The following is a 26,137-nucleotide window of genomic DNA, read 5'->3' as shown; positions in this document are numbered from 1 at the left end:
CTATGGAAGCTACACATTAACAAAAGCTACATCTACATAAGATGCTACAAGAAGTCTGAAATAATATTTGATTTTTAGCTTGATTTTAATTTTTGAGGCTGTAGGCTTGGAGTTTGCACCAAGAGAAATTTTTGTGGATTTTTTTTTCTGAAGTAGCTCTCCTGTCTTCAAATGACCACTGAAACAAACCTGTAGAGAAACAGAAAGGTTGTGAGACAGATTAATTGTATTTTTGCAGAAGTAGACTGTTAAAAGCTGAGGTACAGAATAGAAATTTGAGTATTCTGACAAAAAAAACACCCTCAATGAATTAAGAGAAGTCATAATAACCATTGAAAAAATCATAATTTTACCTTTTACTTCACCTCTGCCACCTAATATGGAAAAAGAAAATAATATTTCAGGTTTCAAAGGACTTGAAAGTATTACAGAAGCTCACATTAACATAATCTCTCAAAGAAGAGCTCTGATTTTCTTATTTCTTTTTGAAGGTCCTGACCCTTACAGGCTTTCTTCAGATTTTACTGCAAGGTTAACTTCTCTTAGGTTGGTTTTTCTGTAATGAAGGTATACTTAAAAGGAAATAACACACAAATGGTGGAGAACAACTGCCTTGGTGACTGATGGTCTGTGCTAACTGCATAGTTAGTCATCATTCCTTTGCAGAGCAGCCACCCTGAATAGAAAGTATTTCATATATGTGTATTTTTGTTTAAAAGTTCTTGTAGTCTCCTGATATTGTTCCTTTACCTGATTAACTTTGCCTAACTACTACTGAGCTTATGTGAAGAATGAAGTTGCATGATGTGAAGTTTTAAAAATTTATTTAAAGAAAACCAGTAGGGGATGCCCACAATACAAAGACACAGAACCAGGTGTGTGGCTGGTCTGCCCAGAGGCACACCTCCCAGAGCTTACACAGCTTCTTTTGTACCCTCCCAGCATCAGTAAAGGGGCCTGGATACATTTGTCCAATCATGAGTTCTACAGTTCCCGGCCTACTCCTTTGCCCGCCTGTTCAAGGCAGTTTGACCTGGCTCCTCCCCCATGGGCATGTTCATTTGTGAGGCTGGGAGTGGTTGTACCTAGACTGGCATCTTACTTGACACCTTACAGAGATCTTTCTAGAAAGTCTTCATTGATCCTTGTCGGCCATCTTGTCCCTATATTCCTATTATATTTAAAAAACATCATTAATTACATATTAAAAGAGAAAACTTGGCTTACAACAATCAGGATAGTTATAGCAATAATAATACTAGAAGGAACAATAACCACCAGAACCTTGTGACACCTAGTTAGTCCTTCCCAAACTTGTTTGATTTAACCAGAGTAAATTTATCAATTGTCATGACAACAGTAATCAGAACGACAGGGAAATTAATCTACAAACGCCAGAGGTTTATGTCCAAAAAGGAGACAGAGGAGTTCTGTAATTTCATTCATCAATTAAGGGAGAGGTCGTGGGCATTTCCCATAGGGTCTCTCTCTAATTCATAAAGGATGCAGCCTCTTTTATCCCAATTCTCTGCCGCAGTTCCCTCTCACTTCCCCCATTGTCTGAGGTACTCGAGAGGTACAGGCTTCCCAGAACGCCTAATTAATAAACATCCCTTCCTAATACAGATGCCCTCAATACACATTCTCCTTTTCTTCTTCTTCTTCTTATGTCTCTGTTCTTGTAGTTCATTAGCACAGTCTTGGGTAAGTCAAATTAGGGGAATTCCTACGGAAATCCTACCTATTGCTTCTTAGTATCAATGTTATCTTACCAGCAGACTCAGGTCTTATCTTTACTAGTCCTTTGTTTGTAAAGACACTCCCTTATTCCTTTCAAGAACATTTTATCATCTCTCTTAACTCCCTTCCACACCACAAGAGTGATTAACTATATAACTCATTAACATCATCTGATTTAATATACGGAAGTCAACCCCTTTTTGCTGTTTATAACAATCCCTCCCCCTTTTGGGACTACATTTGACTTTTGTATATTTCCCTAATTTTACAAAAACACTCATACTTTTCTCAGATTAGTTCTGCTTCCTGAGAGGTACCTTCTGCCTCCTTTTCTTTCCCTAATAATAAGATTTTCTCTGTTTTGGTGTCCTATTGCATCCTTCTGACAGTGTTCATAATCAATTTAATTAAGCAGGGGAGCATGCATGGGAAAAATACTATCCCAGCTAAGGAACATAAGAGGAGGATCTTACCCCATCCTGATCCCAGCCAGCTTTCCCACCAGTCGGTCTTAAACTCCACTTCTGGACCAGGACGTGAGCTCTCTTTAGAATGTTTTGGGCTATGTCTAAGACCACACGCCCATTGTCATCAATTTTCAGACATCGGTCTGATGTGTTGAATTTTCTGCACACTCCACCTTCCTCCGCCAATAGACAGTCCAGTGCCAACCAGTTTTGATATGTGGCAGCTCTTGTCTTGCTTTTGTTGTACTATTAGTTCTATGGCAGAGGCAGTCTGATTAGAGATAATTTCTATTACAGCTTGCAGCCTGATGATGCAGTTCAACATATATTTTGGGGTATGATAACCCCAGCTCCTGTCTTGTGCCCAAGTTGCTGATCCATAAGTCTCTATGATCCTCTCAGGGGTCCATTCGTCATCTCCCCCACATCTGAGATGATTTTTTGATTGTCTCTTTTCCTGTCTTAAGTCATCGTATAGTAGAATCCCTAGGTTTCCCCCTTCCTGCTCAGGCAGTAAAAAGAATCCCAGCTGTAAGACGCCCAGGGTGCAACTGCCCTTCCACCACGGAGGTAATATGGGGTATGCTTTTTCTTGGCAGATCAAAACAGTTCTTGTGGGGCTTTCCAAAACCGCTCATCTTTGTTGTTTATATTTCCCCAAAATCGAGACACTTTGGGTATTGCAGTGTAACGGTTTTTCCCTGGGGCATAACATTTATATAATTTCTCCCTGCAATTCCAGATACATTTTCCTGTCTTTTTCCTTTTTGCCCAATGTATCTCTGGCTCTCTCGGTATGCACCAGGTAGAAGAGCCACTTGTTACTAAGTATCTCTTGCATTGGGTGTGCCCTACCTCCTCAGCGAAGACTTTCCCCATTCTCCAAAGGCATTCTTCCCCAATTACTGGGGCATTCAAAATCCACTCTCCTGTTTATAACCCTTCTTCTGGGGAAAGTATGGTTCCACTTCAGGAGTTCCACTGGTCCCAGCCTGCTTCCCCTCCAGGGCCATACTTCTGACATTAAGGTTCTCCCACATAACCAGCAGTTGGTGATATTGAGTTCCCTTCCAATTCTTTCTCCCAAATCTACGAACAAGTTTTTATCCTTCCTTAATACCTCCAATCCTGTCTCTGTCAATCCCGAATCATCTCTTGGTTTTTCCATTATCAATATTTGTTCCCTTACTAAATCTTGATTATATGACCATCTTTCCATTATTCCCCTGCCCATCCAGTGTTCAAAACATACCCATTTTTCCCCTTCAGGACAGTCCCCACTAACTCTTTTTCCATAACTTCCTAAATTTTTGGCCAACCAGTATATTCACCCATTCTCTTTGCAGGTTGTTACTTGGTTGGACTATAACAGTCAACATCCAGGTGAGAATGGGTTCTTAATAGGGATCCTTAGCCCTCTCCTGCATAAATAGGCTGGTAACATTTATGGCAGGATTCAGTTCGTGCTTCTGTGATAAAAAGCAGTCCTGTTATGAGAAGACACTTCAGAGGTCTGGTGTGGTAGGCTATCCCTGTCTCCATACCTACAGGGCTGTAGTTGTTCCAAGTGGTGACCCCCACTCCCACCTGGTCTTGCCCTCTCTTGTTTCTCCTTCTTGGCAGCTCCTAGAACTTCCAGGTCTTGTTTACCACCCAAGGAAGCCTAAATAATCTGGGTTATCAGTTTGTAAGGAAATAAATTTATCAACCTTAGGAAATAAAGTTATCACTTCGTTGCCGCAAAGTCTTTGATGGGTCCTCTCATCAGTTCTTGGGCAATTTAGAGTTCGTTACCCAAATTCATTCTTCTGGTCCAACAGCTTTGGAACGGACTTTGGGTTCAGGAACCAGTCCTTTGATGCGGCTCACGTGGCTCCCCCCTCTCTCCCTGGTTCAAACAGTGGTCTCGGTGGTCAACAGCACCTTCCCATTGTGGGATTAATGATTTCTCTTTCCATACTTTTACCAGCACCATTCTCCTGGTTGGATGTTGTGGATTGTGAAATCTAGGGGGGCAGTCTGGGGAATCAATCCCTGAGATCTTAAACTTTTGAGGTTTTTTGCTAAGACAGTAATATATTTGTCGGCACTGGCCTCCCCTTTGTATAAAGCCATCTCTTGTTGGGTAACTAGAAATGGTAATCCAAACAACATTTTGTAGGGGGATATCCCTAGGTCAGCTCTGGGCTGTGTTCAGATTCTTAGCAGAGCTAAGGGTAAACACTTAATACAGGATATTTGGGTTTCTAACATCATCTTGGTAAAGGTGGTCTTCAATGTTTGGTTCATTCTTTCCACTCGTCTGGAACTCTGCAGATGCCAAGGAGTGTGTAATTTCCATTCTATCCCTAAATTTGAAGCCAATTGTTGTATTATTTTTGAGGTAAAATGAGTGCCTTGGTCCACATCAATTTCATTTACTAAGCCATACCAGAGGATTATATGCTCCAATAGAGCTTTGCATATCGTATTGGCGGTAGCGTTGGCAGTTGGGATAGCTTCTACCCAGTGGGTGAGATGGTCCACCATGACCAGTAGATATTTCCACTGTTGGACTTGGGGAAGTTCTGTGAAGTCTATTTGCATGCTTTGAAAAGGTCAGCCGGCCAATTCTCAGCCCCCATGTACAGCCTCTCTCATGGCTTTCTTGTTAATTTTCTGACAGATTCTACAAAGCCCTGACACCTTTCTGGCCAATTTATACACTCCTGGAGATCCGTAGGTTCTGAGAAATTGATCACATAATGCCTGAGTGCCCCAGTGAGTCTGTTGGTGAATGCTCTCTAAGATCCTTCTGGTTAGGGTTTTATTCAGCAACTGTCTGCCATCTGGGAGTCTCCATCTTCCTACTTCATCCTTTTCAGCCCCTGTCTTTTCAAGTCCGTGTTCCTCCTCCTCTGTAAAGATTGGATCCTCTCATTCAGTTTCCTCCATTACCTTAATCCTTATCTCTTCCTCGCCCCAACCCCTCATGTCCCCCAGCCCCCCTCCACCCCCTGCTGCTGCTCTTGCTTCTCTGTCTTCCAGGTTATTACCTTTTGCTTCCAAAGTCATTCCTTTCTGATGACCCCTTACTTGGACCACTGCTGTTTCTCCTCTCAGCTCTTCCAAAATCTTCAATATGAGCCCTTCATGTACAGGCCCTTTCCCCCTTGAGTTTAACAATCCCCTTTCTTCCCAGATTTTCCCAAAGGTAGGTATCACTCCGAATGCATATCTGGAATCTGTATAAATTGTTCCCTTCTTCCCCTCCAGATGTTCCAATCCCCTCTTGAGTGCATATAACTCACAGCACTGAACTGACCAGCTAGATGATAACTTCCCTTTTTCAAATACACTCATCCACCACAGCATATCCCAGACACCTTTATCCTTTCATGCACCGGGAGGATCCATCTATGAATATTCTCTCTCCATCTGGGAGAGGCTGATCTGTAAGGTCTCCTCTTACTTTGGTCTGGTAATTTACAAGCTCAAGACATTCATTGGTCATCTCCTCCTGGGGAATTCCATAGAGGAACTGGGCTGGATTGCGGCTTTTGTCTGTTACCAATTCAAGATGTTCAGTATGTCATAGTATGGCCTCATATTTTAGCATTTGGGAGTCAGTTAACCATTGGTTTGCTTTCTGATGTGAGATGTTCTTGACAGTATGTGGGGTGTGGACTATCAATTTTCCCCCAAAGTTAAGTTTGTTACTCTCTTCCACAAGAATGGCACTGGCCACTATAGCCTGGATACAAGTTGGCCATCCTCGAGTTACTGGGTCAAGCAGTTTGGATAAGTACGCCACTGGTTTCCTGGCTCTGCCCCAGTTTTGGGGCAAGACACCATAGGCTATAGCATCTTCCACATTCACAAACTAGTGAAAGGGTTTGTCCAGGGAGGGTAAGCTCAGGACTGGGGCTGAAATTAATTTAGGCTTTAATTTTTCCAATTTATCCTCATGCTGCCTGGTCCAATTGATTGGTTCTGGTTCTGTCAATTTTTCATATAAAAATTTAGCCATCTGAGTAAACTCTTCTATCCAAATTTGGCAGTATCCAATCAATCCTAACAATTTCCTTACATCCCATTTGGTTCCAGGGAGTGGGAGGGAGAGAATCCCAGTTACTTGCTCGGGGCTTAATTTCCGACTGCATTAGTATGTGGCCTAGATATTTTACCTCCTGTTCAACAAATTGTAGCTTTCTTTTTGATACTCTGAGTCCCTTTTCACCCAGGAAATTTAGTAATTTTACAGTGGTGTCCCTCACAACCTTTTCTGTCTCCCCAGACACCAATAAAGCATCCGCTTATTGAGTTACCAGTGTCCTCAATGGAAGGGGAAAGGATAGTAAAAGCTCCTCCAGGGCTTGCCCAAACAGGGTAGGTGACTCAGTATATCGCTGGGGTAACCCAGTCCACTGAAATTGCCTCTTTTGCCCCATTTCCAGGTCCTCCCACTCAAAGGCAAAATAATCCCTACTTTCTTCTGACAAAGGGCAGGCCCAAAAGGCGTCCTTCAGTTCTATTACACTGTACCACTGATGCTGGGGAGGTACTTTGCTTAGGAGAGTATATGGATCAGGAACCACTGGATATCGAGTTTTTGCCCTTTTGTTCCCTTCCCTTGGATCCTGTACAAGTCTATATGTCCCACCTGGTTTTTGGACAGGCAATATAGGAGTGTTAAGAGGAGACATACAGGGTTCCAAGATTTTGTCTTTTATTAGACTATATATAATTGGTTGTAATCCTCTCCTTCCCTCCATCGATATGAGGTATTGTTTTATCCTTAAGGGTATATGGGCATCCATGATTTGGATGCTTATCAGGGGTATATCCAATTTCCCTCTATTGTTTTCATCTGCCTAGACCTTCTCAGATATCACCCTCTCATCCTCTGCCCTTAAGTGTAGTGTACGAGCAACCGTACTCCCTTCTCTTGGTACCATCTGTCTTGGTTTGAAAACAAACCAGTGGGAGATCACAAGTCAAGACTGAAATTAAAAATAAGTGAAATAATACAAGGAAAAGCACTGACAAAGTTAGATACAACCTAACACCCTGTTAGGGTGGTAGTAGCAGTCCAACTGAAGTAGTCCAGTTGAAGCGGTGATCTTGTGAAGGTCTAGTCTCCAGCTGAAGATCTAGTAGTAGCTCTCGTCCTCTGGGAACCCAGTAGACAGGGCTAGCTCAGGCAGTTCCAAGGCTAGGTTATATCCAGGTGGGAACACCTGGCTCCTCCCTCCTCCGCAGAGCATCTCACAATGGGATGAGATAAGTTCATGAGTCACACGGTGGGTCCCTGATGGCCCATTGCCTGTCATGCGGGGTGGGTCATTAGCAAGTGATAATAGCTAACGGATGGCCCATTGCCTGTCATCCGGAGTGGGTGATAGCAGCTAATGGCCCACAGCTGGTGGTAATAGAATACTTAACTACATCAATATTGCAACCTAGGACATTATCCACCCATTATTCTATTACCATCTACACAGTTCTCACTTAAGATAAGGTCTCCTTGTGGGACACAACGGGTTTCCCCATCTGCCTGCATCACCCACCAAGTATAACCAGGTCCTTGGGCAAAAACCACTCCACGGATGGGTTTGCCTTTCCCTGAGGTGGGACTAATCCAAACAGTCTTTCCTAAGAAACCTCTTACGTGTATCACAGGGACTTTATCTCCATCCACTGTGTGCAAAGGTTCGGACTCGGCAGGACCGGCTCGATTGATAGAACCCCTTGTGTTAACCATCCAGGTGGCCTTTGCTAAGTTCAGTTCCCAATTTTTGAAGGTTCCCCCGCCAAGTGCCTTCAAAGTTGTCTTAAGCAGTCCGTTGCACCGTTCAACTTTCCCGGCAGCTGGTGCATGATAGGGGATGTGGTATATCCATTCAATTCCGTGTTCTCTAGCCCAGGTGCTTATGAGGCCATTCTTGAAATGGGTTCCATTGTCAGACTCGATTCTCTCTGGGGTACCATGTCTCCACAGGACTTGCTTTTCCAGACCCAAGATGGTGTTCCAGGCAGTAGCATGAGGCACAGGGTAGGTCTCTAACCATCCTGTGGTTGCTTCCACCATGGTCAACACGTAGCGCTTTCCTTGGCGGGTTTGGGGAAGTGTGATGTAGTCAACTTGCCATACTTCCCCATACCTGTACTTTGACCATCGTCCCCCATACCCCAGAGGCTTCACCCGCTTGGCCTGTTTGATTGCAGCGCAAGTCTCACAGCTGTGGATGACCTGTGAGATGTTGTCCATGGTCAAGTCCACCCCTCGGTCACGAGCCCACCTGTATGTCGCATCTCTCCCTTGATGACTAGAGGCATCATGGGCTCAACGAGCTAGAAATAATTCTCCTTTGTGCTGCCAGTCCAGATCCACCTGTGACACTTCCACCTTGGCAGCTCGGTCCACCTGCTCGTTGTTACGATGCTCTTCATTAGCCCGACTCTTAGGTATATGTGCATCCACATGTCGAACTTTCACGGTCAGCTTTTCTGCCCGGGCGGCGATGTCCTGCCAAATCTCAGCGGCCCAGATGGGTTTTCCTCTGCGCTGCCAGTTAGCCTTTCTCCAGCGATCTAACCATCCCCATAGCGCGTTGGCTACCATCCAGGAGTCGGTGTAGAGATAAAGCCTTGGCCATTTCTCTCGTTCAGCAATATCCAAAGCCAGTTGGATGGCTTTAAGCTCTGTGACCTGACTCGATCCACCTTGTCCCTCGGTAGCCTGTACAGCTTGTCGTGGGGGGCTCCATACTGCAGCTTTCCATTTCCAATCTGCGCCTACAATTCGGCAGGACCCATCGGTGAAGAGGGCATAGCGTCTTTCACTCTCCGGCAGCTCGTTATACGAGGGTGCTTCCTTGGCACGTGCTACTTTCTCCTCTGCTTCTTCTGAAGATAATTTAAAAGTCTCACCTTCAGGCCAGTTTGTTATAATTTCCAGAATCCCAGGGTGATTTGGGTTTCCAATACGGGCGCGCTGTGTGATGAGGGCAATCCATTTGCTCCACGTGGCATCAGTGGCATGGTGGGTAGAGGGAACCCTTCCCTTGAACATCCACCCCAGCACTGGCAGTCGGGGTGCAAGGAGAAGTTGTGTTTCGGTGCCGATCACCTCTGAGGCGGCTTGGACTCCTTCGTAAGCTGCCAAGATTTCTTTCTCGGTGGGAGTGTAGTTGACTTCAGACCCTCTGTAACTTCGACTCCAGAATCCCAGTGGTCGACCTCGGGTCTCGCCAGGCAACTTCTGCCAAAGGCTCCAGGACAGACCATGGCTCCCGGCTGCAGAGTAAAGCACATTCTTTACCTCTGGTCCTGTCCTGACTGGTCCCAGGGCTACCGCATGAGCGATCTCCTGTTTGATCTGGGTGAAGGCTTGCTGCTGTTCAGGGCCCCAGTGGAAATCATTCTTCTTGTGGGTTATGAGGTAGAGAGGACTCACGATCTGGCTGTACTCAGGGATGTGCATTCTCCAAAAGCCTATGGCGCCTAGGAAGGCTTGCGTCTCCTTCTTGTTGGTTGGTGGAGACATCGCGATGATCTTATTGATGACCTCAGAAGGAATCTGACGCTGTCCGTCTTGCCACTTTACTCCCAGGAACTGGATCTCTCGGGCAGGTCCCTGGACTTTACTCTTCTTGATGGCAAAACCGGCTTCCAGGAGAATTCTGATGATTTTCTCTCCTTTCCCAAATACTTCCGTTGCTGTGTCCCCCCACACAATGATGTCATCAATATACTGCAGATGTTCTGGAGCCTCACCCATTTCCAGTGCAGCCTGGATCAGTCCATGGCAGATGGTGGGACTGTGCTTCCACCCCTGGGGCAGTCGGTTCCACGTGTACTGCACACCTCTCCAGGTGAAAGCAAACTGAGGCCTGCACTCTGCTGCCAGAGGAATGGAGAAAAAAGCATTGGCAATGTCGATGGTCGCATACCACTTTGCTGCCTTGGATTCCAGCTCATACTGAAGTTCCAACATGTCCGGTACAGCAGCACTCAGTGGTGGTGTGACTTCATTCAGGCCACGGTAATCCACTGTCAGTCTCCATTCTTCACTGGACTTACGCACCGGCCATATAGGGCTGTTAAAGGGTGAGTGAGCCTTGCTGACCACCCCTTGGCTCTCCAGTTCCCAAATCATCTTATGGATGGGGGCCACAGAGTCTCTGTCAGTGCGGTATTGCCGGCGATGCACTGTTGCTGTAGCACTTGGTACCCGCTGTTCTTCAATTCTCAGTAGTCCTACAGCAGACGGGTTATCTGAGAGACCAGGCAGGCTATTCAGTTGTCTTATGTCTTCTGTCTCTACGGATGCTATCCCAAAAGCCCAGCGATGTCCCTTCGGGTCCTTGAAATATCCACTCCTGAGATAATCTATGCCGAGGATGCATGGGGCGTCTGGACCAGTCACAATGGGGTGTTTCTGCCACTCATTCCCAGTTAAACTCACTTCAGCTTCCAGTACAGTCAGCTGCTGGGATCCTCCTGTCACTCCAGAAATAGAAATGGATTCGGTCCCCACATACCTGGATGGCATCAGGGTGCACTGAGCGCCGGTATCAACCAAAGCCGTGTATCTTTGTGGGTCAGACGTGCCAGGCCATCGGATCCACACAGTCCAATAGATCCGATTATCCCTTTCCTCTACCTGGCTAGAGGCAGGGCTCCTCTAATCCTGTTTTTGGTGCACGATGTTCTTCTCCTGTAAATGTGTTCCTGAGGTCCCTTCAAGAGGATCAGTCATATTATCACTTCCATTCTGTCGGGGGTTCTGTCCACAAGAGACTGGGGCAGTGTTGTACCTAGATGAGCCTCCTGAAGTGGATGTTTCTGTTTTCAATTCACGTACCCGGGCTGCTAAGGAGGAGGTGGGTTTCCTATCCCACTTTCTCATGTCTTCCCCATGCTCCTGAAGGAAAAACCAGAGGTCACGTCGTGGAGTTTGTCTTCTTTCCCTGGCTGGGGGACATCTGCTCCTGATGGCAGAGACTCGGGTTGGTTTCGGTGTGACATGGAAAAAATCCTTCCTTGAACTCTTTCCTTAGTTTCTGGAGGCTCTCTTCAATCAAGCTCCGGACTTGCTCGGCCAGGTTTGTTTCCACTGATGAGACCTGGGTACGTAGTGGAGCGGTGACAGTGTCCTCGTAGATTCTCAGTTTGTTTGTTAACACGCCCACCTGGTCTTCGCCTTCCCTCCACTGCAGTGTTGCCAGGTAACGAGAGTATATCTCTGGTCCGAGCCGCGCGAATCTTAGCCACATTTGTGAAGTGCACCAGACATTATCTGGGCTCTTGGGGAATCTCTCGTTGTCCGAGAAAATGATCTCTAGTACGGCCAATTCCCTCAGGCATCGGATACCTTGTTCTATTGTGTTCCATTTTCTCTGGTGCATCTGGAGGTCTTCTTTGCAGAGGTATCTGTCCCGTACACTCGCCAGCAATCGCCGCCAGAGGCTGAGAGTTTCCTGGGTTTTCCCAATCCCCTGGTCAATAACCACATCCTGGGACAGGGATCCCAATTGCCAGGCCTCACTTCCATCCAGAATGGTGTCGTTAGCTGCAGCGTCCCAGATACGGAGCAGCCAGGTCAGGATGGACTCGTTCGCCTGCCGGGTGAATTCCCTCCGTAGGTCCCGCAGCTCCCCCAGGGATAGAGAGCGAGTGATAATCTCCGGCTCTGTCTCTTCTGCTTGGTGAGATGGTCCTGCCGCATCCTCGTCAGTCGCTATGCGGACTGATTTGCTCTTGGATTTCTTTTTCTGGACGGGGGCAACTGCTACGGGCTGCGGCTGTTCTGATTTGCTTTGTTTCTCCTCCTCAAGAAGACAAAATATTGTTCTGATCTTCAGCATGAGGTACACGGTGCTGGTCGCAGAGAAAAAGGAAAACAGAACTGACAGGAAGATTATGCCATCCTTAGCATCCAGGGAGAACTCAATATTGTCAAGGACGGCTGTGCCTGACCTGAAATGTTGGAAGAAACCGCTCTCTCTTCCTAGCCCTAGAGGCTGGGTGCGATTGCTGAGGAGGTCCCAGACGAAGCAGCTCAGGTTAGGCCAGGCAGACAAAGTCGAGTATATATAACGAATGGTGTTCATTGCCTCACAGGTAACCATGCCATAGGCATAATAAACCAATAGAGCAATTCTCATGCCATTCCCTGGTCGCAACAGGAGCAATATGACAGGCAGATAGTATCCCATTTGAGGAAAAATATAGAGAGCGAGATACAGTACCCATATAGATAAGCTGAGCATCATGGTGATAGGATTTCTGAGTTTCCCCAGGTCGTGCCCCACATTGGGCGCCAAAATATGTCTTGGTTTGAAAACAAACCAGTGGGAGATCACAAGTCAAGACTGAAATTAAAAATAAGTGAAATAATACAAGGAAAAGCACTGACAAAGTTAGATACAACCTAACACCCTGTTAGGGTGGTAGTAGCAGTCCAACTGAAGTAGTCCAGTTGAAGCGGTGATCTTGTGAAGGTTTAGTCTCCAGCTGAAGATCCAGTAGTAGCTCTGGTCCTCTGGGAACCCAGTAGACAGGGCTAGCTCAGGCAGTTCCAAGGCCAGGTTACATCCAGGTGGGAACACCTGGCTCCTCCCTCCTCGGCAGAGCATCTCACAATGGGATGAGATAAGTTCATGAGTCACACGGTGGGTCCCTGATGGCCCATTGCCTGTCATGCGGGGTGGGTCATTAGCAAGTGATAATAGCTAACGGATGGCCCATTGCCTGTCATCCGGAGTGGGTGATAGCAGCTAATGGCCCACAGCTGGTGGTAATAGAATACTTAACTACATCAATATTGCAACCTAGGACACCATCCCACCCCTATGTTCAGCTGAATTTGTAGATCCCTCCCCAGCAAATTGCACCTTGCCTTTGGAATTGATAGTACATCCCCCTTGACCGACCTAGAACCCCATTTGATTTTTACTTGCTTAATTATTGGTACGGTAAAATATTCACCCTTGGCCCCCACCACTCACATTGTTTCCCCACTGGTTTTACATCCCGTTGGTACTTTAGTTACAGATGTCCGCTCTGCCCCATTATCCACTAAAAGTTCACATTCTTCCTCCTGGGCTCCTACCAACAAATTTACCAAGGGCTCAATCTTATGTTCATCCCCCAGGAGGTAGAGCCCCTGACACCCCTAATCTTCAATTTGGTTGACATGAGTTTCCCTGAATACCCGTTGTTCTCCAGCCAACTTTGGACAGTCCCTTTTATAATGTCCCTCTTCCCCACAAAAGAAATATTCCCCTCTCCTTACTTGTTCCTTGTTGAAACCTTCAGAAGCCCCACCCCCTACTTTTCTCTTTTCATACTGCAATGTTCCTTGGGGAGGATGGCTTTCCTTAGTAGCCATCACCATTGCTTTTACTTTTACTTTCATTCTCTCTTCATACGTCCTCACATAAACTTTCTGTGCTTCCCTTAACAATCCATTTAATTCCCGATCTTGCCATTCTTCTAGTTTCTCTAATTTTCTCCTAGTATCTGGCCATGCTTTTGTTACGTTGTTTTGTTAATGCTTGGCTGGCAGAGCTATCAAGGTCCATATCTGAATATTGCCTTAGATTGTTTCAGAGCCTTTCGAGCCACTCAGTAGGTGTTTCATCTTTTCTTTGTTGTTCATCTTAGGCTTGTCTTAAATTGCTCCCCCTTGGCACAGCCTCTCTAATGCCTTTAATGATTAGTGACCTGTAATCATCTGTATTTCTCCTCCCATGCTCATTGTTGGGATCCCAGTTTGGGGTTGTCAGTGGCATTGTATGGTCTCCTGGTGGGCCCTGCTGGTTTTCCCTCTCCCAGATCCTGATTCCTGCCACACAAATCATTTGTCTTTCCTCGGGTGTAAAAAAGGATTCTCAGGATGGAGTCTAGTTCCTCCCACAAACTGGTCTAATTGCTACGCCACCCCCACTGGGTCATCCAACAACCCCTTGATCTCTCTTCTAAAACCTCTTACTTCTCCTGATGTTAATGAGGCACTGACAAACCCTATTCCTCCCTGTGCCCCTCCCAAGGGTACTTCTCTTAGTGGGAATAACCCCATCCTCTGATCATTTCACTGCTCGAGGGCCCTCCTTCCCCCGGTGTTTAAGTAGGGGCCTTTAACTCCCGCCTGGAGTTAGGGTTACTTGGGTCTGGGGCTTGGTTTGAAGCGTCCGACATGTAAGGTGTACTGCCTGGGGTCGTTACGGTGTGATCGGGGGAAGAGACAGGAGCAGACGGAGAAGCTGGTCTTGCATGGGCTGGGGTAGAGGGTGGGTTAGGAGGTGTGAGGTTAAGGATATATGAGGGAGGTAAAGCATCCAGGGGATCCCATGGCCTTTCCCTTCTGTTGTCATTGGTTTGTTCCTTTTCAGCCACCCTCGATGTTTTAAATACCTTGACCCTTTTATTCTCATTCTCATCAATCCAGCACACTGCATATTCACACTCTTCTGGATTTATTACCTCTCTATTGTTTATAAAGGTATTTAGTGCCAAACATATGCACCTTTCTGTGGATCCATATCTAGGCCAGTAGACATGATGTGCTCTGATCTTTTCTCTAGTCCAATTGATCATGTAAAACTGAATCATTTTGGCTTTATTTTTGTTCCTCGTTTTGGGGTCCTCATCCCAGTGGGCTAACTTAACTCCCAAAGGGCTATCCTGCAGAATATCTCTGATGATTTTTGCACTTTCCTCCCTATGACTGGTCTTGCTTCCCTTTATTCTCATTATGCTTTTCAGTCAGTCCCACCCCAACTGTACTGGTTGGACTGCGGTGGAGCTCTGGTATTAATGAAACAATACGTGACCTTGTTACAACGTGGCTGCTGTTTCACTTGATTGATATAAGGGCTTCTCCATGCTTAGATAAAACAAAATGGCATTTCAGCCCTCTCAAAATAAAAAAGACAAGATGGCATTCCCACCCAAAACAATATGGCTTTCCCACCCTCACAAAACAAAGAAGACAAGATGGCGTTCCCGCGCTCACAAAGCAAAGAAGATCTAGCTCTAGCTGTGATCCCTTATATTTTAACCCGTATTTTATTCTCCTGACCTACAAGCAAATCCTTAATTTATCCTGTATGATTCTCCATGTGGGTTCTTGTTTTACACCCCCCCTGCCACTCGCACCACTTCTCACCACCTGGCATCCACTTTCACACATCTACCAATGAAAGACACCCCAGCAAAAATTCTTTTTTCCCACCCGGATCCCCAGCCCACCTCACTTTCTCTCCTTCTCACCACTCTTACACACAGCACACATCCACTTATCTCAGAGATTCTCAGTGCACTCTCCGTGCACAGTGTGTTCTCCAGTCTCTCTAGTGTATACTCTTTGGGTACACCCCCCAGCCAAATGTGGTCCCCGGGTGGACAGCCCCAAAGACTGGCTCCCCCCTTGCCCACCTCAGACCCTGTCCAAGGCAGCCCCATATCTTGGGTCTTGGGGTCACTCACTTCCTATCCCTTCCCTCCCAGGGGCCTGTACTGTCATCCAACCACTCCCAGGGGCTCGTGTGCCAAAACTTGAGTCCCTCCCTGCTCTCACTCACACCCAGGGGTCCGTCAGGACTTGATTCCCTCCCTTCCTTTGTAAGGGGCTTGAAGCCCTACCTTCAATGTGTCCTGCCGAGCTAAGCACTCCTCGTGTACCCTCCAGCACACAAGGCAGCAAAACCCCACCCTCACCTTTTGGGGACTACAGACTCCTGTGAAGATTTTCCCCGGAGGACCCCTCTCTCACTCTTCTCCAAGCGCTTAGCCCCTTCACCGGCCAACCTCCTTGCGGAGGGCTGGAACTGTGATTAGAAGTGCTCCACACTCACTTCGTAGATCTGGCCTGCCCGTCCTCGTATCATTCACACACACGCACTTGGTCCCCACCACAGTCGACTTACTGTCCCCTTTTTGACCGCAGGCCACATGTACCGGATTTATGGGCTACTTCACCGATCGAGGGGAGCCCCAGGTGCCTTTCTTCTTGCTCTTTAGTTTGTATTGTTGTTTCCTCTTGTTCTTCGGTGTGTTGGCCTGTGGGCCGTTGGCAGGGCCAGAGGGGCCCATTCAAGTCACCTAAATTTTGGCAGTGTGCGCCTCTCTTCCAAAACCCTCCAGATCCGTCAAGGTGAGGCTTCACATCCCAGATGATTCCCCAGAATTGTGAAGAACAAGGCTTCACGATGTGGAGTTTTAAAAATTTATTTAAAGAAAACCAGTAGGGGATGCCCACAATACAAAGACACAGAACCAGGTGTGTGGCTGGTCTGCCCAGAGGCACACCTCCCAGAGCTTACACAGCTTCTTTTGTACCCTCCCAGCATCAGTAAAGGGGCCTGGATACATTTGTCCAATCATGAGTTCTACAGTTCCCAGCCTACTCCTTTGCCCGCCTGTTCAAGGCAGTTTGACCTGGCTCCTCCCCCATGGGCATGTTCATTTGTGAGGCTGGGAGTGGTTGTACCTAGACTGGCATCTTACTTGACACCTTACAGAGATCTTTCTAGAAAGTCTTCATTGATCCTTGTCGGCCATCTTGTCCCTATATTCCTATTATATTTAAAAAACATCATTAATTACATATTAAAAGAGAAAACTTGGCTTACAACAATCAGGATAGTTATAGCAATAATAATACTAGAAGGAACAATAACCACCAGAACCTTGTGACACCTAGTTAGTCCTTCCCAAACTTGTTTGATTTAACCAGAGTAAATTTATCAATTATCTTGACAACAGTAATCCGAACATTGTATCATATCTCTTAACTCCCTTCAACACCACAAGAGTGATCACCTAATTAACTCCTTAACATCATCCAATTTAATATATGAAAGTCAACCCCTTTTTGCTGTTTATAACAGCTGACATACCTGGTTTTACACCAAGCTACATGAACACATGAACAATTTTTATATATGTGTGTGTGTTCATATACCTTTATTGACTTTTGCTAACACATGACTGCAGAGAAGCAAGTTCAAGTGCACCTGGAGAACAGAAACCCGAGCACAAATGGAAGTGGAATTCAGATCCTACTTATGTTACATGGACACAAGTACTGCCAGACCTTCCTCACACCAACAGATCCCCAGGGGTACTCCCTTTGGCTACTAAATATTTCAGCTTGCATTCTACCCTGTTCCTCAGTGCTCTTCATTAAGCACAATCCCCGTGTGTTGGTTTTGCTTAATCCAGGACATCAGCAAGGTATTTTTAGCATGTAAGAGAAATTTAAACCCTTCAAAAGTTGTTGTGGTAGGCCTGAAGAAGTGTCTGAAGGGTTAGGAGAAAACGTACCCCTGTGTTCATGAGTTAGTTTTGTTTAGCCCAGTTTTGCTAGTGGGTGGGAAGGGGTACAAAGATGGCTCCTGTGTGTCCTGTGTGAATGTTCTGGAAGTTTTCACCATGTCCAGCAGAGCCAATCTCTGATGGCTCTGAAGATGATGGTGTCACGAGTGGAAACAGAGGGTATATAGATTTTACCAGTTGCCTAGGCCTATGACAACTAGTGGCCAAACCTATTCAGAGTGACCAGCACCCCAAAACCCAGTCTCACTTGTAAGTTCTTATAAAGACAGCCGATTTATGTCTAATGTAAAATAGATTATGGTTTATTAGACACAGGTGAGAACGGAACAAAGAACTAGACAAATTTTACTACACAAAACATGAAAAGCTATTCATAGCTAAAACAAACATATATAAAAATGTGCCCAAAATAGGGAGATTAAAACAATACAGCGCTAAAAATGAAAAAGGTACCTATTAATATTATTGTAGCTAGCAAAGAAGAATACAATTCAGGAAACTGAATGCTTCTTACCAAATCCAATTTTTGGAGCTGGGGATGCACCAGATCCACTCTCAATCCCACGGGAAGTAACCGCAGAGCCTGCGTCCAAGCTTAGGGGAGAGACTTTTCTCCACGCTCCGATATCCATGTAGAAAAGCTTCTAATTTTACTGAGTTTTTTGTGGTGTTTTATAGGGAAAAGAGTGTGTATTTTGCGGTCACTTGAAAATTATTCACATTCTCTCAGTGTCTCGCTCTGAGTTCCAGACGCTAGCATTGATAGTCAGGATTAAGCCATTGACTTAATCTGAGCCATCGATCTCGGCTAGCAATCAGGGAGAGAGAGAAGGGGGAGGGTGTCTGTCCTGCCACAGATGGACATGCTGTTGGCCAAGCCTGGGCCAATTAGAGATGTTAGTTACACCTCTGTGATAGCATATTTGAGAAGAAATCAAAACAATGTGAGCACACACTTCTTTTTAGCTAGAGGAGGAGGAGGTGAGATTTTGTGAGGGAAAACAACATGGAAATTCTAAGGTCAGTGGAGAAGGTGGGGGAGGAAGTGCTCCAGGCATTGGAGCTGAAAATCCTCTGCTGGCCATGGTGAAGACCATGGTGAAGCAGGCTGTCCCACTCAAGTCCATGGGGTCCATGGGGGGGTGCAGAGATCCACTCACAGCCTGTGGGGAGGTGCCCCATGCCAGAGCAGGTGGATGCCTGGATGAGGCTGTGATCCAGTGGGAGTCCCAGTAGAGAAAAAGGCCTTGCTCCCGAGATGGAAGCAGCCTGGCCTCTGCTCGGAAGTCTGCATCCCTTCAACAAGGACTCACGAGAGAGTAGATTCAGGCAGGCTGCTGCTGGTGAGATTTGGACGCACGCCAAAGAAGTTCGTAAAGGACTGTCTCCCATGGGAGGGACCCCATGGCTAAGTAGAGGACTCCTCTCCCTGAGCAGCAGAAGAAATTTCAGTGATGGACTGATCAAAGAAAAACCCCCATACACCCCCACCCCCTGACCCCCGAGCTGTCGGTTGGAAGGAGGGAGCAGGGTGAGTGGAGAAAAGGTGTCTTAAGAGCGTATTTTTAATTCTCATTTATCCTCCAACTCTATTTAGGTTAATAAATCACTTTGCAACTTAAAGTTTTCAGCCTGTTTTACCCTTTGGTGTGTCTCTCCCAGTTCCTTATCTCAGCTCATGAGGCCTGTGTGTTAATTTTTTTTCCTCTCCTCTGCACAGCTGTGGCAGAAGAGAGCAGAGAGAGCAGAGAGAGCAGATGTCATAGGTGCCTGGCATTTGGCTAGGGTCAAACCATGACACCATGACACACTATAAAACACACGTCTTTAGATCAATGAATCAGTCTACTCATTTGTATGGATTGTTCACAAAGTGTGGTGAGAGCAGAGAGGAATGCACTGGTAAGTGTTTGTAGGGCCATGCCTTTGGTTATGGGCATGACTTTGCTTCTGGGGAAATCTCCCTGCAGCAATATGAGGACCTATTCCAGTGGAAACATGTCGCTGTTCCAGACGGGCAGGACACACAAAGACACAGCCCCAGGCCAAGTAGAAAGGAAGGTAGAAGCCAAGTTCATTGCTACAAAGTCTCTTTTATACTATTTTCTAACATTTTTGCCATATGGCCATTGGCTCCTAACTTGTTACTATACAACACTATTAGTCAGTTATTCCGAGCACACATCTTTAGCAGAAAACAGCTTCCTGCTCACAGGTGTACATTCCTTCTTGTTTTTCTGCTCTGTTGTTTTGCTTCTTGCTTCTGTCCATACTAAGATTCTCACGGGTACAAGTTGTTTGTAACACAGTTGGTGTCTGTGAGCTGAGGCTGGCTAGTTGTCAATTCCCACAGAAACACCACTGGATCAGGATAGCTTTATAAAAACCAGCAAACTATGCTGCTTGAAATAAAATGATTAAACAAAGAGAAGCTGCCTACCCTTCAGGCCAGTGATTAAAGGCAGTGTTTGAGGAAGGTTCACAGACTTAATAATATCATTAGGAGCAACCACTAGCACTTTGTTCAGTCTTTAGCAGTCTGGACTGGGCTTCCATATTGCACCTTGTCAGAATCAGATCACCAACTCAGTCTCTGAGACTCCAAAGAGTTGAGGAACTGGCTCTATTTCTGGCTTGACCAAGATGCATCCTCTGCTCTTACTTAACACACTGCATAGATAAAGCTGGTCAAGAACGATGCAGCATACATTAGCAGCATGGCTTTAATGGATGCTTTGATTTGTATGACAAAGGAGTATAGGAAGAGAGGATATGTAAATGCGTGCTTAGGATATATAATTCCTCTTACAGTGGAAAACCCTCTGCAGCAGTAAATGAGCACCACAAGTATGATGAAACAAAGCACAAAAATGCATACAGATGACTCCCACCACCTCTGGCTTCACCCCATTCCCACACAAAAGTAACTGCAATTTGTTTAGCGAAAATAGAGTCTAGCACTTCCAATGCATTACAAACTGTCAAGAGCTGGAAATCCAGAACAAACTAACACCTTTCAGCAAAGCTTAGCTAACTAACAACCAGGTCACAGTATGTGTAACTGCAACACCATGTGCAGGAATGCCCTGTTAACTTTCTGTACACACTTTCTGTCCTGCTTCCCATTTGGACCAACTACTGCAGCAACACATTTAAAATGCTACATACCTAATCTGCCCCTGCCTTCACCCCTTATTCCTGCCATCCTAGAAAAAACTCCCAAAACCCACAATAATTGGCAAACTTACAGTTTCTTAGGCCTTCACAGTTCACCTCAGCAATAATATCAGTACACAAAACTGAGAATCCTTGTGGACTTTTCACTCTTCACTATATTAAGTTATTCAAGAGGCCTTGCTACAAATTCGTTCTTCCTCATAAAATAACTTTTCAAGATTTTGTCTGCACTTTGCTAGCCTTTTTAAATCTCACTTTACAGTCAGGATTCCGCTTATGACAGATTTTTCCAGGCATGTTACTGGATACTAGAGCAAAGGAGTTCATATCTGCATCTTCATTCAGTATGTGGGACAAAGGTACACAGCCAGGCTGGAAAAGAGGACAAATCACTCTCCATCAACATTGCTTAGACTCTAGTTTTCTTCCAGAATATTCCTTCCCTACCAGATACTGGAAAGTCTAAAAGATGAAAAACAAACTGATGAGAACAAACGAGTGGTTGTCTCTCAAGCAAAACCTCTCTACATGAAGGAAATGGCATGGAGCACAGATATATGCCACTGAATGGAAATGGGAGATTGTCATACTCCAGCCATCCTCCCATGTACTGTCTTGCCCAGTTGCTCAGGGTGTGAATGATCCTGAGCAGGTGACTCCAAACTGTTTTCAGGAAGGGAAAAGCCAGGAGTAGGCATCATGTCTTGACAACTTTGCAAAGCTGAAACCAAGACTGCTCCAGCTAAGGGCCTCCAGGCTGTGTGGGACACAGCATCCTGGAGTGGATGAAGCAGGTAAGTCATTGCTAGAAGTGCTTATGAGTATGTTGGCAAAATGCGTGAAATAGTCACTCTGCAGGAGGCTACTCCCTCCCAAGTCATCACGGACAGGAGCTGCCTGTCCCAAGGGGTCCACATATCACCGAGTGCTTTGATGAGAGTCAGACATACACGGTGCAGTTTAAGCTTTTGTCGGGGTTTGACCCTGACTAAACGCCGGCACTTCAGCTCTCTCTTGCTGCAGACGTGCAGGAGAGGGGAAAGAAAAAAAAAAACTGTAAAAACACACACCAATCTCATGAGTTAAGTGAGATAGGACACTGGTAGGAGGACGCACAAAAGAAAGGGCAGACAGGCTCCAAACTTAAAGCTACAAAGTGATTTAATTACCTAACCGAGTCGGAGGATAAACAAGAGACAAAAATAAACTTCTCATACACCATTTTGTTCACTCACTCCCCTCCCTCTTATGAACCCATTTTCTATTCACCCCCTTTCCTCTTTTTAACCAACAGCTCGGGTAGGAGGGCAGGGTGTGGGGTATTTTCTTAGTCTGTAGAGCAGGTCCATAAATCTATTCATCACCACAATTCTTCTACTACAAATACTCTTTATCTCTACTTATCTCTCTCTCTCTTCAGACAGTTTCTCTGCTCTCACTCCTTCCCTCTTAAGAAGCAGTCTCTCTGCTCACCCCCCCTTCTCTCTTTCCAAACCAACAACACGGGCAGGGGGCAGGGTAATGGGTTTGTTCTTTGGTCAGTCCATCAGGGAGAGGGGTACTCTACTTAGCCATGGGGTCCCTCCCACGAGAGACAGTCCTCTGAGAACTGCTTTAGCGTGGGTCCAATCTCACGAGCAACATCCCACCCGAATTCTGCTGCAATATGAGTTCTTTTGTCCATAAGGTGCTGTGCAGACTCTCCCGAGCTGAGGCCAGGCTGCTTCCATCCCAGGAGCAAGGAAAAGGCTTTTCTCTCTCTTGCAAGGCCTTTGCAGTTTTAACTCTTAGATGAGACTCCTACTGGTTCACAGTCTTTTCCAGGCATCCACCTGCTCCTCTGGCGTGGGCTCTGGGTAGATTTCTGCACCCCTGTGGACTCCATGGGCTGCAGGGGGACCTCCTGCTCCCCCCATGGTCTTCACCACAGCTAGTGGAGGGTTTTCAGCTCCGGTGCCTGGAGCACCTCCTCCCCCACCTTCTTCACTGACCTTGGTGTCTCCATGCTGTTCTCCCTTCACATATTTTTACCTCCACCTCCTCCTCCTCTTCTAACTACAAAGAAGTGCGTGCCTACCTTGTTTTGAATTTTTCTTAAATATGTTTTCACAGAGGCGTAACTAGCACCTCTAATTGGCCCACACTTGGCCAGCAGCATGTCCATCACCTTCAGAGCTATCAGAGATTGGCTCTGCTGGACTTGATGTAAAAACTTCCAGAACTTTCACTCAGGACACACAGGAGCCATCTTTGTGCCACTCCCCACCCCTCAGACACTTCCCCAAGCCCACCACAACAGCTTCTGAGGGGTTTAAATTTTTCTTAGATGTTAAAGATACCTTGCTGATGTTTTGGGCCAATCAAAACCATCACAGCTTTAAACTGTTCTTTGCACTTATTTCAAGTATGTAATCTTTCCTGAATACAATCATCCTGAAATAGCACAATGCACTTCCGAAAAGGCTTATTAGAACTCTATATAATGACATCATTATTTCCTCCTCTCTGTTTTAAATACCTCCTCATGCATTCCACAGTCACACTTGCCTTTCTCATCACCACACTACATCCATGATTCACAGTCATCCAGTCACCAACTGGTACACAGAGTTATTTTCAATTTCTCTGTTATTTTCAACTAAGGAATGTAGAGTCTGAAGCAGAGACATTACTAGAGTTAGATACTAGCTGACAATATTTTGATTTTCTCCCCCATTTTTCTTACTCCTCAAAGTCGTCTGGTAACTGCATTTTGAAATGTGATGTAATTAGTGTACTAATTAGGGTTTGATTCCCACTTCAGTTAAATTACCAACATAAGAATCAACTGTCAATTTTCACTGCATTTTACAATCTAGCTCAACCCTCTAACATATGCATTTTTCAGAATACAAGGCTGGTTTTTCAAAGTCAGCTGTCTGGAATGGCTGGTTACCACTTTTATGATAGAAACCAGCTCGTTTGCATCAATAAGTCCAGGAAGTACCTAGACCAAAATAATAGTGGAAGGAAATAGATACAGCAGAGAGATGATATACTGCCATATGAGCTTTTTGAATATGTACAAGCTGCTTTTTTAAATAATTAGTAATTACAGTACACATTTCTTAGTTTATACTCATAGAACAGGTTCTGCTGAATTTCTTGACAGACAAAACAGAAGAACTATAACCTTAAAAATTACCTAAAACTACTGCATTTACACTGATATGTAGCTTACTCAAAACCTGAAGATCCAGAAATACTATGAATACATTCAGCCAAGGAAGTAGAGAAAGCATCCAGCTCCTGCCACACCTTTAGAGAAGTCTTCTACGCTCAGCAAAGCATGCAAGGGTAAGTGTTCATCAGTGAACTGAAATCCCAGTTTTAAAAACCCAAATTCACTATCATCTTCTCTTCTATCCTGTAATGAACAGGATTAACAACTTGACATCATCATGGAAATGCCGGCATAATAGGAAATAGTGTCTATGCTATTGTCTTCAGGCTAAATCTAATTCTTATGACATGGACACACTAAATAATAAGACACTAATTCTGCATATAAACATCTTCAGCGTGGATTTCAGCGAGAAAAGAGCAGCACAGATTTTATGCCCAGTAGGGACCCCTGATGTTTAAGGCAGTTATAACAAGGAGCAACATTCAGAGCAGAAAATGAATCCATTACTTTGAAATCAGCTGCCTTTCTGCACTTGTACCTATTGGATCTTCCTCCTCTGAGATTAAGGAACAACACATAGTTGTATTATTAATTGTGAGTGTCTTACAGATCTGTCTTTGTCTTGCAAATGCTTACACGGCACACCCCACATTCGAAGAGGCCAGAAGTTGGCTAACAAGGCACCTGCTTATTCTAAGGGCAGGCTGCTGGGACCAGACTGCAAGCAAATTTTGCTAAGGCCTTGACACGAGGCTTTCTGCATTCTTGCCAGATACCCTAATATCCTTGTCTTTCACAGTGGCAGCTGTAGTGAGCCAGTACAGCTTGAAAACAGCCATGAAATTCTATGTAATTGCTGGTTTAGGCCACAGACATAAAGCTCTCCATTGCTTCCTTTCTGATAAACTTCATCAAAATAATTAATAAGGCCTTAATGAAAAACTAATGAAGCAACTTCTGCATCATTCTTGTTTTATGCTGCTATGAAGCACAGTCCACTTTCAGAGAGGCCACATGTACAGAACCTTACAAAACCTCTTACTTGTACTTAAACGTGCCTTTGTCACCCTAACCTCTGATCCAGCCCACATCTCTGTTCTGTTCCTCTCCCGACACAAAGCATCTTCTTTGATTTTATCTCCTAGTTCAGTCTCTAGCTTCTGCAGACAGTGTGTGGAGTATTCTGCCTTTTCCAGATTGCCTTGATTTTATGTCTAATTCCTGCTAGAAAATTGCCTTTGGCATTCCCAGAAATAATTAATGCTCTTGAAGTTCCTAACAGCATTCTCTGCTTCTCAAATTGACAAGGCATTTGTAGACCTTGGAACTAAGTTGCCTTTGCTCAGTACTGCACTCTGGGGAGCTACCAGGAGGATCTTTTCAGAGTCTTCATATCCCTCCAGCGTAAGTTTAAGGAATATTACAAGCGGGGAAGTACTGTAGCAATATGTACTTATACTATAAGCCAGCACAGAGGATAGTTAACAAATTAAAATGTGTTTCTGGCAGAAGTTAACATCTAACTTTGCAAACAAACATTTCACATGCTTATGTAGTCTTCCATTGTCTGAAGGGACCTACAAGGAAGAGAGATTCTTTATCAGGAACCTTAGTGATAGGACAAGAAAGAATAGGTTCAAATGGAAAGAGAGGAAATAAATATCTGGAAGCAATTCTTTACTGTGAGGGTGGTGAGACAATGGAACAGGTTGCCCAGAGAAGCTGTGGATTACTCATCTCTGGAAGCACTCCAAGGCCAGGACGGGACTTGGAGCAATCTGGTCTAGTGGAAGGTGTCCCTGCACATGACAGGAGGGTTAGAAAGGGATGATCTTTAAGGTCCTTTCCAACCCAAACCATGCTGTGATTCTGTGATAATGTACCAGCTGTGGAACACTACAAATGGTACAATATAGAGAATACGTGAAAATGTGTGCACAAAGTCATTTGGGAATAAGGGAAAGCAGCCTCATCTTGCCTCCCTTCTCTTCATTTTGCCTCTTTGATAAACATAAGAAGCTGATTTTGTTTAGTCTTTGATCACTAATCAAATTACTCTGGGGAAAAAATAAACCCAACATATTTAATTCTCATATTTTCCATTTAGCTACTTACAATGTTTTCCCATGCTTTCCGACAAGCAGGTCTCAATTAGAGTCAGACAGGCGTTGCTGCATGGCCTGTTCTCCAAATCAGCAGGTCACTACAACCACGGACTTTCGATTTAAAGGCTGCTTTAATTACGATCGGACGGGACAGG

At 45.3% G+C, this 26,137-nt stretch overlaps 1 long non-coding RNA gene across 2 annotated transcripts; it reads right to left on the bottom strand.

Annotated features, from left to right (window-relative positions):
* Positions 1 to 66: 66 nt before the first annotated feature.
* On the bottom strand, positions 67 to 26,130 carry LOC146434271 (uncharacterized). Of its 2 annotated transcripts, XR_014853323.1 has the most exons (4): positions 25,993 to 26,129; positions 24,009 to 24,117; positions 354 to 374; positions 67 to 189 (listed from the first exon to the last, which is right to left on the bottom strand). It is a non-coding gene; the product is annotated as an uncharacterized LOC146434271 (long non-coding RNA). The 2 variants fall into 2 exon arrangements; XR_014853324.1 differs by lacking the exons at positions 354 to 374; positions 24,009 to 24,117 and having other exon boundaries at positions 25,993 to 26,130.
* Between the last annotated feature and the right edge of the window lie 7 nt (positions 26,131 to 26,137).

The sequence above is a fragment of the Lichenostomus cassidix genome, chromosome 7 (genome assembly GCF_008360975.1).
Source record: "Lichenostomus cassidix isolate B80296 chromosome 7, HeHo_3.0, whole genome shotgun sequence".
Lineage (NCBI taxonomy): Eukaryota > Metazoa > Chordata > Aves > Passeriformes > Meliphagidae > Lichenostomus > Lichenostomus cassidix.
This window is presented reverse-complemented; position numbering and strand designations above follow the sequence as displayed.